This window comes from Poecilia mexicana, unplaced genomic scaffold (genome assembly GCF_051168715.1).
Source record: "Poecilia mexicana isolate PSO_F unplaced genomic scaffold, ASM5116871v1 scaffold_3, whole genome shotgun sequence".
Classification (NCBI taxonomy): domain Eukaryota; kingdom Metazoa; phylum Chordata; class Actinopteri; order Cyprinodontiformes; family Poeciliidae; genus Poecilia; species Poecilia mexicana.
The window spans coordinates 4,647,620-4,656,312 of NW_028263372.1; the positions used below are offsets into that span (position 1 = coordinate 4,647,620).

The 8,693-nt window shown below is 43.0% G+C and overlaps 1 pseudogene; it reads right to left on the reverse strand.

The window, feature by feature from the left end:
* Nucleotides 1–6,312: 6,312 nt before the first annotated feature.
* Nucleotides 6,313–7,181, reverse strand: LOC148160128 (uncharacterized; annotated as a pseudogene).
* Nucleotides 7,182–8,693: the final 1,512 nt, after the last annotated feature.

Below are 8,693 nucleotides of genomic sequence, written 5' to 3' on the forward strand. Positions count from 1 at the left end.
CCGATACCGATCACCCATGAGGGCCGATCACCGATACCGATCACCGATACCGATCACATAATTTTTTTTTTTTTTTTAATCATAAACACTACCGGTTACATTATGTGGAAAAAGGAACCATGAATTCACCTTAATTTAGACAAAAACTTGTTTTTAATAACTTTTTTCAAGAAGAAAACTAAACAAAACAGGCATTGTGCAAATTGTACTGCTATTGATAATACTATCTTTAACAGACTGATAACATATGAAGGCTCTGAAGAGGCTAAATAATGCAAAGAGCCAAAATAAAACCTCTCAACATTGCCGAAAAAAATTCAAGTATAAAACTTAACATTCAAAGGCAAAAACGGGTTCCATTACAATAAACAATCCAGAGTTACTGAATGAAAACTTCCTGTTAGCATGGCGGCTAGCTGATTACTGCTAGCTCTGATTAGCTGTTTCTGACTGAGCGGAGTAATTATGCAGAACAGGGAGGAGATCGATTATTTTTTTTAGAGATTATCTGTCTCATGTTAGGAGAGCGAAAGTTTTAATACGTACGTATTTTTTTAAGTTAGATGCTGCAGCTTCAAGCAGAGGTTCGGTGTGAGAGTCACTACCAGGTGGAGCAGAAGCGAAGCTCCGTCTGTGAAATATTACTACCTGTAGCTTAGCAGTGGTTCAACAGTGAGAGCAGAACCAGCGTCTGACATCGCATCTCGAAGACTTAAATAATTTTGCGGGTTATTTGTTTAGCTTTCTGACCGTCATGCTAATCCGGGTGAGTGTTTGTAGCTGTGCGCTGCTTTACCTGCTATCTGATCCTCCGTATGTCTTTTTTACTGCAGTGAGCCTCGATGTAGCCAATCTCCGTCAAGTATGGCACTGTTTTATGTCGTATTAGCTTCGTTGTGTTGATGCATTTTGACGTGCTTCAATTTTCCGCCGCAACACGCAAACTTCCCCATTCACTCAGTGCGTTATAGTTCCACATCGCTTAGGATTTGTAGCTGCGCGTTTGCGCAGTGTGAAGGAAAGAGGAGACCAGCTGCACAGGCAGGCTGGAAATGAGATGATCGGTATCGGCAACAAGAGCCAATGATCGCCGATCACCAATCATGCACTTTTTCACGAAAATCGGCCCGATTATGATTGGTGACCGATCGATCGGCACACTTCTAGTGAATAATATTTATATCTATCTATCTATCTAGCTATCTATATATATGTATATATATATATATATATGTATATATATATATATATATATATATATATATATATATATATACACATGTATGTATATATGTTTATGTTTTTCAGCCGACGAGTCCAAAATCCGATGTGAGATTCATCCGTGCTGCAGTGAATCCGTCTTTCTTTATAGATATCTCCCTCTTCTTACTCACATCGTGTCTTTAGGAAACTTTCAAAACAAAAACGGAAGATTTAGGATGTACCTTACTTTTGAGTGAAAGAATATAAATAATAGTCTTTACCACCTGTGTAAACTTTGCCGGTGGATGTTATAACACATAATGTAAGTAGTCCCTCAGCTTTTCTGATATAATTCTGACTCCAGACCCAAACTGGACAACTCACGCAAATTCATGTGAGATTACACATCCTATACTAGTTGACGAGGTTTGATCTGTCTGAGTGGATCCTCATGAGGTTCTTTGCTTTGGTTTGCTCCAGCAAAATGTGACATCTGCAACAAACGGTTTGGAGATAATCACTAATGTCACACTGATCTCCATGCAACAACTGGATTCTTCACAGAAAAGGAAAAAAGCAGGAGTCATCGTCTTTACATCCAGGACATGAACTTTTTGCGATGCCTCTGAGTTCCTTTAAAAGTTACAGCGGACATCATCCATCAGGGTCTGTATTTGCTCATTCTTTTTCTCTAACAGTCACTTTGGACTCGTTTATCGCAGAGCTCGGATCAATTCTAGTTGCTTTCTAGTTTAAGCAGAGAGAGTGAAGTTTTTCCTCAGACTAGATATGCCTACAGCAATCATGGAAAGTAAAATGAGTTCCCAATCTGGAGAGACCCAGGCTGTCACCGTCAACACCCCGTGTAATCCATCCACTGTTCCTCAACCTGACCTGAATGGAGTGGATGTGCCTAGCTACTGGATACCCAGCTCACAGCACCACCTGCATTCTGGTCAAGATTTTGGGAGAAATCTTGGAGCTTTTTTACATTTAGAGTTCTGGAGTATCTCCTAAAAGATAAATGCTCCACTAAAGCCGTAGAGGCTGTCATCAGCAACAAAGTGCCGGAAGCCTTAGCAAAAGCTGTAAAGGTCTACAGAGACTTTCAGTATGGAACACACTGAAAAGTTAAACAGGCTCATCGTCAAGTATGTGGTCGATACAATCAGTTCCACCTCAGACTCCAACGACCCTACGAGAAGTCCCATCATAAATGACATGGTTGAAGAAACCAAAGTCATAATAAAGGACCTCTTCGTTAGATTGCACACTTGTGAGGAATCCAAGAAAGTCAAGAAGGTTCCAATCTTCTCGAAGGTCAGAACTGAAAGTTTAAAGCTCAAAGATCTTCCAGGGAAGATCAAGGGATTCTTCACAAAATTTTCTCGCAAACATTTGGCGAAGGTTGGTCCAACACCAGAAAAGCAGGAAACTTCTTCCACTGGAAAGATGTCAACACTGGGCAGCCAGGTGGAAGAAGAGACAAAGTCTGCAGGAGATTCTGGCAATCAGCCAGCCAAAGTTAGGGAGAAAACTGCACCTATGGAAGCCTTTGTTCATTTGGAGATCCTGTCAACCAAAGATCTGCAGGAATCAGAACCGGAGCCAAGGTTGATGAAACCTCTCCGATGGAGCCTTTCAGTCCTCCAGATGACCTATCTGGTGTTGTAGAGCCAGAAAACTGTACCCTCGAAGATTTGCAGTTACAGGTGTTAAAACCGAAGCAAACTTTTGGGTTGGATTTGTTCTTCCAGGACAACTATCAGATTAGGATTTGGAGGAATTCAAACCAGAGCTATTTTTTGATGAAAACCCCCCTGAAGAGGGGCTTTATATCATAGCACATCCGGGGACACACAAATTTAGACTGTATCCAAGGCAAGGTTTAATGACTTCTCATCTTGTCTCCTATAGAGGAAGTTTCAGAGTATTCATCGGAGGGGGAAACTCTGTCAGACAGTGAGATGCCAGCTTCCTCAGTGCAAGCAGAGGAACAGGCTTCACAGGAAGACAAGAAAGATTCATTGTCTTTGTTGATATACTACCTGATTTCCCAGGCTATTAAAGCTTCAGGTTTTCAATTGTCTCTTGAGGATGTTCGTACCATTCATAAACGGCTCTTAGAGAGAGTTTGGGCTGAAGTTCAGGGGGGAGAAACTGATGGTGACCCAGAAATGATCTCCGTTCATACCCAAAAGATTTTTGAGGCTTAGGGGATCCAGTCAAGTTGTGGGAAGCTTGCTTCTTTCACAAAATGTAGACTTGGACAAAACAGTTGTGGCATCAGTCTTGAAATATCTTGGAAGACCAGCAGAGAAACTGTCCTTTGTTGCATGTTTTTTCAAAGGCCTGGGTGGAGTCATCTTCAAACCCTTTAAGCAAACGGAGACATTTGTGAAGTCCACCCCACCTGTGCAGAGTCCAGTCAGCTAAGAGGAGACAGCCCTGGATGTAACTGAGTCGTCTGAAGCGTCCGTGGTTGAAGAACTCTTCAGTGGAGATCATGCAGGAGATGAAGCATCGCCATGTTCTGGTGCAAATGTAAAATCTCCAGCAGAAATCCCTGAGGAAACAACTCCCACTGATATTGAATCAGAAGAACGTGTTTCAGAGTCTGGCAGTAAACAGGAGAAAAACTTCTTCAGGAGGAGACTGAAGAAGTGAAGATGACAAAATGGCCGTAGGAAATGTTAAGGAAGAAATATCTAAATTGGTTAACTTTGGAAAAAGTTTGTCTCTCTCTTCCTCTGGATCCCAGGTCCTCTCGGCGGGCCACATGTAGCCACAAGGAAAACAACAATGTGTGTTGACGTCACAGAATTACAGAGTTTAATCCAATATAAGACAATGCATAAACTTACAAGTAAGACAATGCACAAACTTACACCAGAAACTGCAGAACAACGGAGACATACATTCATTTACCTGACATAAATGGAAAGAAGGAAAGAAAGAAAAGCAAAGACGTGCAAAGGCATCTTTGGAGAGTTGCAAAAGCAAATCTGATTTGTTACTTCTGTGTAGAAAGTTTTATAGTAAAAGGCGTATTCTTATCTTTAATTTATTCAAATAAGGCGTATCCTTGCTCATCCAACCAGGAGCTATCTCTGACCCTCTCTCAAGCCAGAAACCCCTGCCGTGTTTACGGCCTTTCACAGATGAATGTGAAAAGCTACAACTTCTACTGTATTGTTTTCCCACACAGACAAAAGGCAGTTCAAACGATCCTAGCAAACCATCTACTGTAACTACAGGTAAAATAAAGGTCAACAGGCCAGAATACATTACTAATTTCAAAACCACAATTAGGCCATTTGAATCAAGACATGTTAAGTTTTAAAACTAGCTTATTTTAAATTTATTTTCTCAACAGAACCCTTGTCAGTAATCTGATCAAGAGGATTGTTAAAAAATCAGGACTGAGCTACCCTGCATAAAAATTTCATGCCATTTGTGATCGGCTGTTCAAGAAACTGTGAACTAAAGTTGAAAGTAGAGTCCTCAGCATGAGCCCAGAGAAGATCATACGGCAGGGCATGGCGATTTTCAAGCACCCGCTTAAGAAGTGGAATAAGGCAGAGAATATTCTCATACTCCTAGATTTACGCTAGGCAATATTTAAGGAAATTATCCTGTCAACTAAAGAGTCTTCAGATTTCATGGGTTTAATTTAATTACAGCCTTTGCAGTCCTTTGGAAGTCCACCTTGGGACGGCAATGTTGAGGTCTGTAACCTCTGTACGGGTTTTCTCAAGGCACTCCAGTTTCCCGACAAAAAAAATTATGTTCAATGAAACTGCATTTTGGGTGCAGTCCCATGATCTGGACATTTGTTTGGGTGTCTGTGTTCAACTACGTTATTACCTACTTAGTGAATGATGAGTGTGTTGTTGGTTTTCTCTCCAGGTGCTCCAGGTTTTTCCCAAAAACAGAAATATGTTCAATAGACCTAGCGTCCATGTTGGGTTCATTGGTGTTTCAAAAGCAATGAGTGTGTGTGTTTTAGCATTTCTGTGTATTAATTTGATTTTCTAGTAAAATCACTTCAAAATCTACCAATTTTAGAAAATTCTTCTTTTTAATATTCAAATTTTACCAATAGAGTGAATGCTGAGTGGGTTGTTTGCTCTCTTGGTTCTTTTATGGGTTTTCTCTGGGCATTCCAGTTTCCCCACAAAAGAAATATGTCCAATGAACCCAGCGTTCATTTTGGGTTGAGTTTGGTTTGGTTTGAGATGTTGAGTTTGATTAAAGATATTTTCAAGGAAGTGATATGTTTGTAATATCAACAAGAACACAGTTCTTATCAACACAATTCTTTTATTACAACATTCTAATTTCAAACACAACAGTATAAATATTTAAGAATCTGTTTCCATCTCCGATGTCCGCCATACAGCAGGATGGCAGCTGTTCAGTAGAATTACACTCTATGCTTCACCGTGCTTAAATAAAGAAAATAAACAGAGGTGAATAAATACATTTATTTATTTAGTCTTTAATGTTAATACTATAAAATTAATAAATTCTTTGCCAAGTGTTTTTAAGTGGTGGTCATCGATTTTACAATTTATTATATCATTGTAATATATCTTGGAAACGGAAGACAACTGTTCCACATGTAAACAGTAAGTTTGGGCCCAGCTTGGCTTTTCTTCTACAATTTCTTACAACTTGGATTAATATCCCTAGGAAATGGAAGACAACTGTTCCACATGAAAAGCATTTCCCCAGACCTAGCAGAACCATATAATTACAATACGTAACCAACATTCTATTTCGTATAGGCTTCATCCTGTAAGGCTATCGCTAGTGGGTTAACGGCGTAGCAATGAGTCTATGCCTCATTGGGTACATCCAGACCACCACCATGAAGCATCTGCTCGCATATAACAAAAAACAGTCTCAACCTAGAGTGCGTAATTACGCACTCCTGACTTCCCATACAGCAGAAGACCAGAGATGAGAATAACATCTGGTCAGAAAGATTGAGACAAACAGACCTGCTGCTGTGAACATGAACAACGAATGTTACGAACTGTAACAGTGTAACGATGAACAGAACAGGTAACTTATTATACAGCACTTTGGACAACCATGTTGTTCTCAAATGCTTTGTAAATAAACGTGACAAAAATAATTATTCTCTGGAGGATCCAATCCAGAAGAAGTGTAAACCTGTGAGATGGCCTCACACAAGCAGTGAGAAAGACGCTGAGCAGACAGAGGATGCCCCACTGAGTTATCTCTGTAATGCACGAACAGATGCTGAGATTGACACAGAGAGCGCGCACGGGGCAGAAAAGATGAGAAGCAGCTTCTGTCTCAGATTTATGAGGAGGGGGATAAGATCCCTCCAAAGATATCTCTCTTGATCTGAACGAGCTTGTGATACTTTGAGGAGTAAAAGCAGGGTTGGGATGCAGCACAGCTGAGCTGCCACCAACTCGTATTCCAAGACAAGAAGGAGCAACAGAGAGAGCGGAAAAATGGCTCACTCTCTTTGCAGACATAAGGGCCAACAGCAGAGCAGTTTTAAAAGACAGGAACTTAAGAGGAGCCTGGGCAAAAGGCTCAAATGGAGCTTCAACCAGAGTGTGCAGGACCAGTGTTAAATCTCATGGAGGAGCAAGTGGGCATGACACCGGTCTGCTTCTGAGTACACCTCTCAGAAACCGCTTCATCAGCAGGTGGTTGAAGACCGTTCTGTCACCAAAAACCCTCATGGCAGGAGGAAATAGCTGCAGCATACATTTTAATGGTGCTGAAAGCTAAGTTTCTGTCCATCAGCTGCTGGAGAAATGACAGCATGCAGTCTAAAGGACATGAAATGGGCTCCACGCTCTCTCCTGCGCACCAGCGTTGAAAAGGCTGACCACTTCGAAGCATATGAAGCTGTGGTAGAAGCGGCTCGTGCGCACTGAATGGTGTGCACCACACCCTGAGGGAGACCGAGCCTCTCTAGGTGCTCCCATTCAGCCGCCAGACCCAGAGACGCTGGCCTATTTCTGGGTGGCTCCTGATCGCTCCCCTGGCCTGGGAGAGTGCATCCTCTCTCCATGGCAGCTTCCACGGTCGACCAACTGCTGCAGACTGGGAAACCACGGCGCGTTCTTGCGCTCAGGTGCCAGGATTACTGACAGCTGTTCCTCCTGAACTCTGTCCAGGAGCCGCGGAATCAATGGAACTGGGGGGAACACATAAAAGACTGCCCCAAGACATAATGTCTGCTCCTCTGTTCAAGACGCTGGGGCAGCCCTGGCTCCAGATGAGTTTAACAGGATGGGGCATCAACTTATTTTGGGGGGGAAAAATGAATCGACATAGCTGAACATAGACAACATCAGTAGCCTACAGGCTACATGTTAGCAAGCTTAAGGTGCTGTATTGATATTAGCTAGTCATCTTTTAGCTAACATCACCTGCATCCAACAGCATTACTCAAGTCAGTCAGTTAGTTGGGGGAAAAACTGTGCAAATTTCTTTGCGTTATGCTGGTTTGCTGTCATGAGTCTAGCACAGGGGTGGGCAATCCTGGAACTGGGGGTCCGGTGTCCTGCAACTCTTAGATGTCTCCCTGGTCCAACACACTTGAATCCAATAGCTGAATCACCTCCAAAGTGCAGTCAGCTTCTCCAGAGTCCTGCTAATAACCTCATTATTTGACTCAGGTGTGTTGAAGTTGAGACACATCTTAAAGTTTCAAGAGTCCAGCCCTTGAGGCCTGGAGTTGCCCACCCCTGGTCTAGCAGCTCCTGCGCAGCTCTGCACAGCAGCAGGTCTCCATCGCTGTCGTGTAAACCCAGCACGAGCATCTTAGCGCTCATGTTGCGCTTGAAGGCGGCTCGGAAAAACAGGTCACGGCATGTTGACAGCAGATTAAACAGTTTTAATTACTGATAAAAGTGACAGAGGACACAGATATGGGAAGTGTGGAAGCCCCTACTGTATCAAACTGATATTGAAATCACAGAGAGTTGACCACTCTAAGGTAGAAACAACAAACAGCTTCCAGTCCAGGAGGGGGGCATGGCAGACTCTGTGGGCGGGCAATGTCCCTCAATGCCGCTGGGCTTGCGGTAGGGATGTACACCACTCTGATTGAGAGCTGGTTTACATGCGCCCAGCACAGCAGCTGTCTGGCGATGTTTAACAGCCGAGTGGAGCGCACGCCTCCCTGGCGATTTACGTAGGCTGCCACCACTCTGTTGTCTGTGTGGATCAGAACGTGTTGACTGTTCAGCAGAGGAGCAAAGTGCTAAGTCACCTTCAGCACCGTGAAGAGCTCCAGCATGTTTATATGAAGAGTCATGTCATCTGGCCACTGTACTCCAACCACCTGAGACAGACACGTTCCTCCTCATCCCGACAGGGATGCGTCTGTGAACACCGATTGGTGTGATGTAGGTCTGCTGAGGGGAACTCCCTCTGCCAGAATGGTGGGGCATCCCCATCGAGTCAGATCGACTCCCACTGAAGGAGGAACA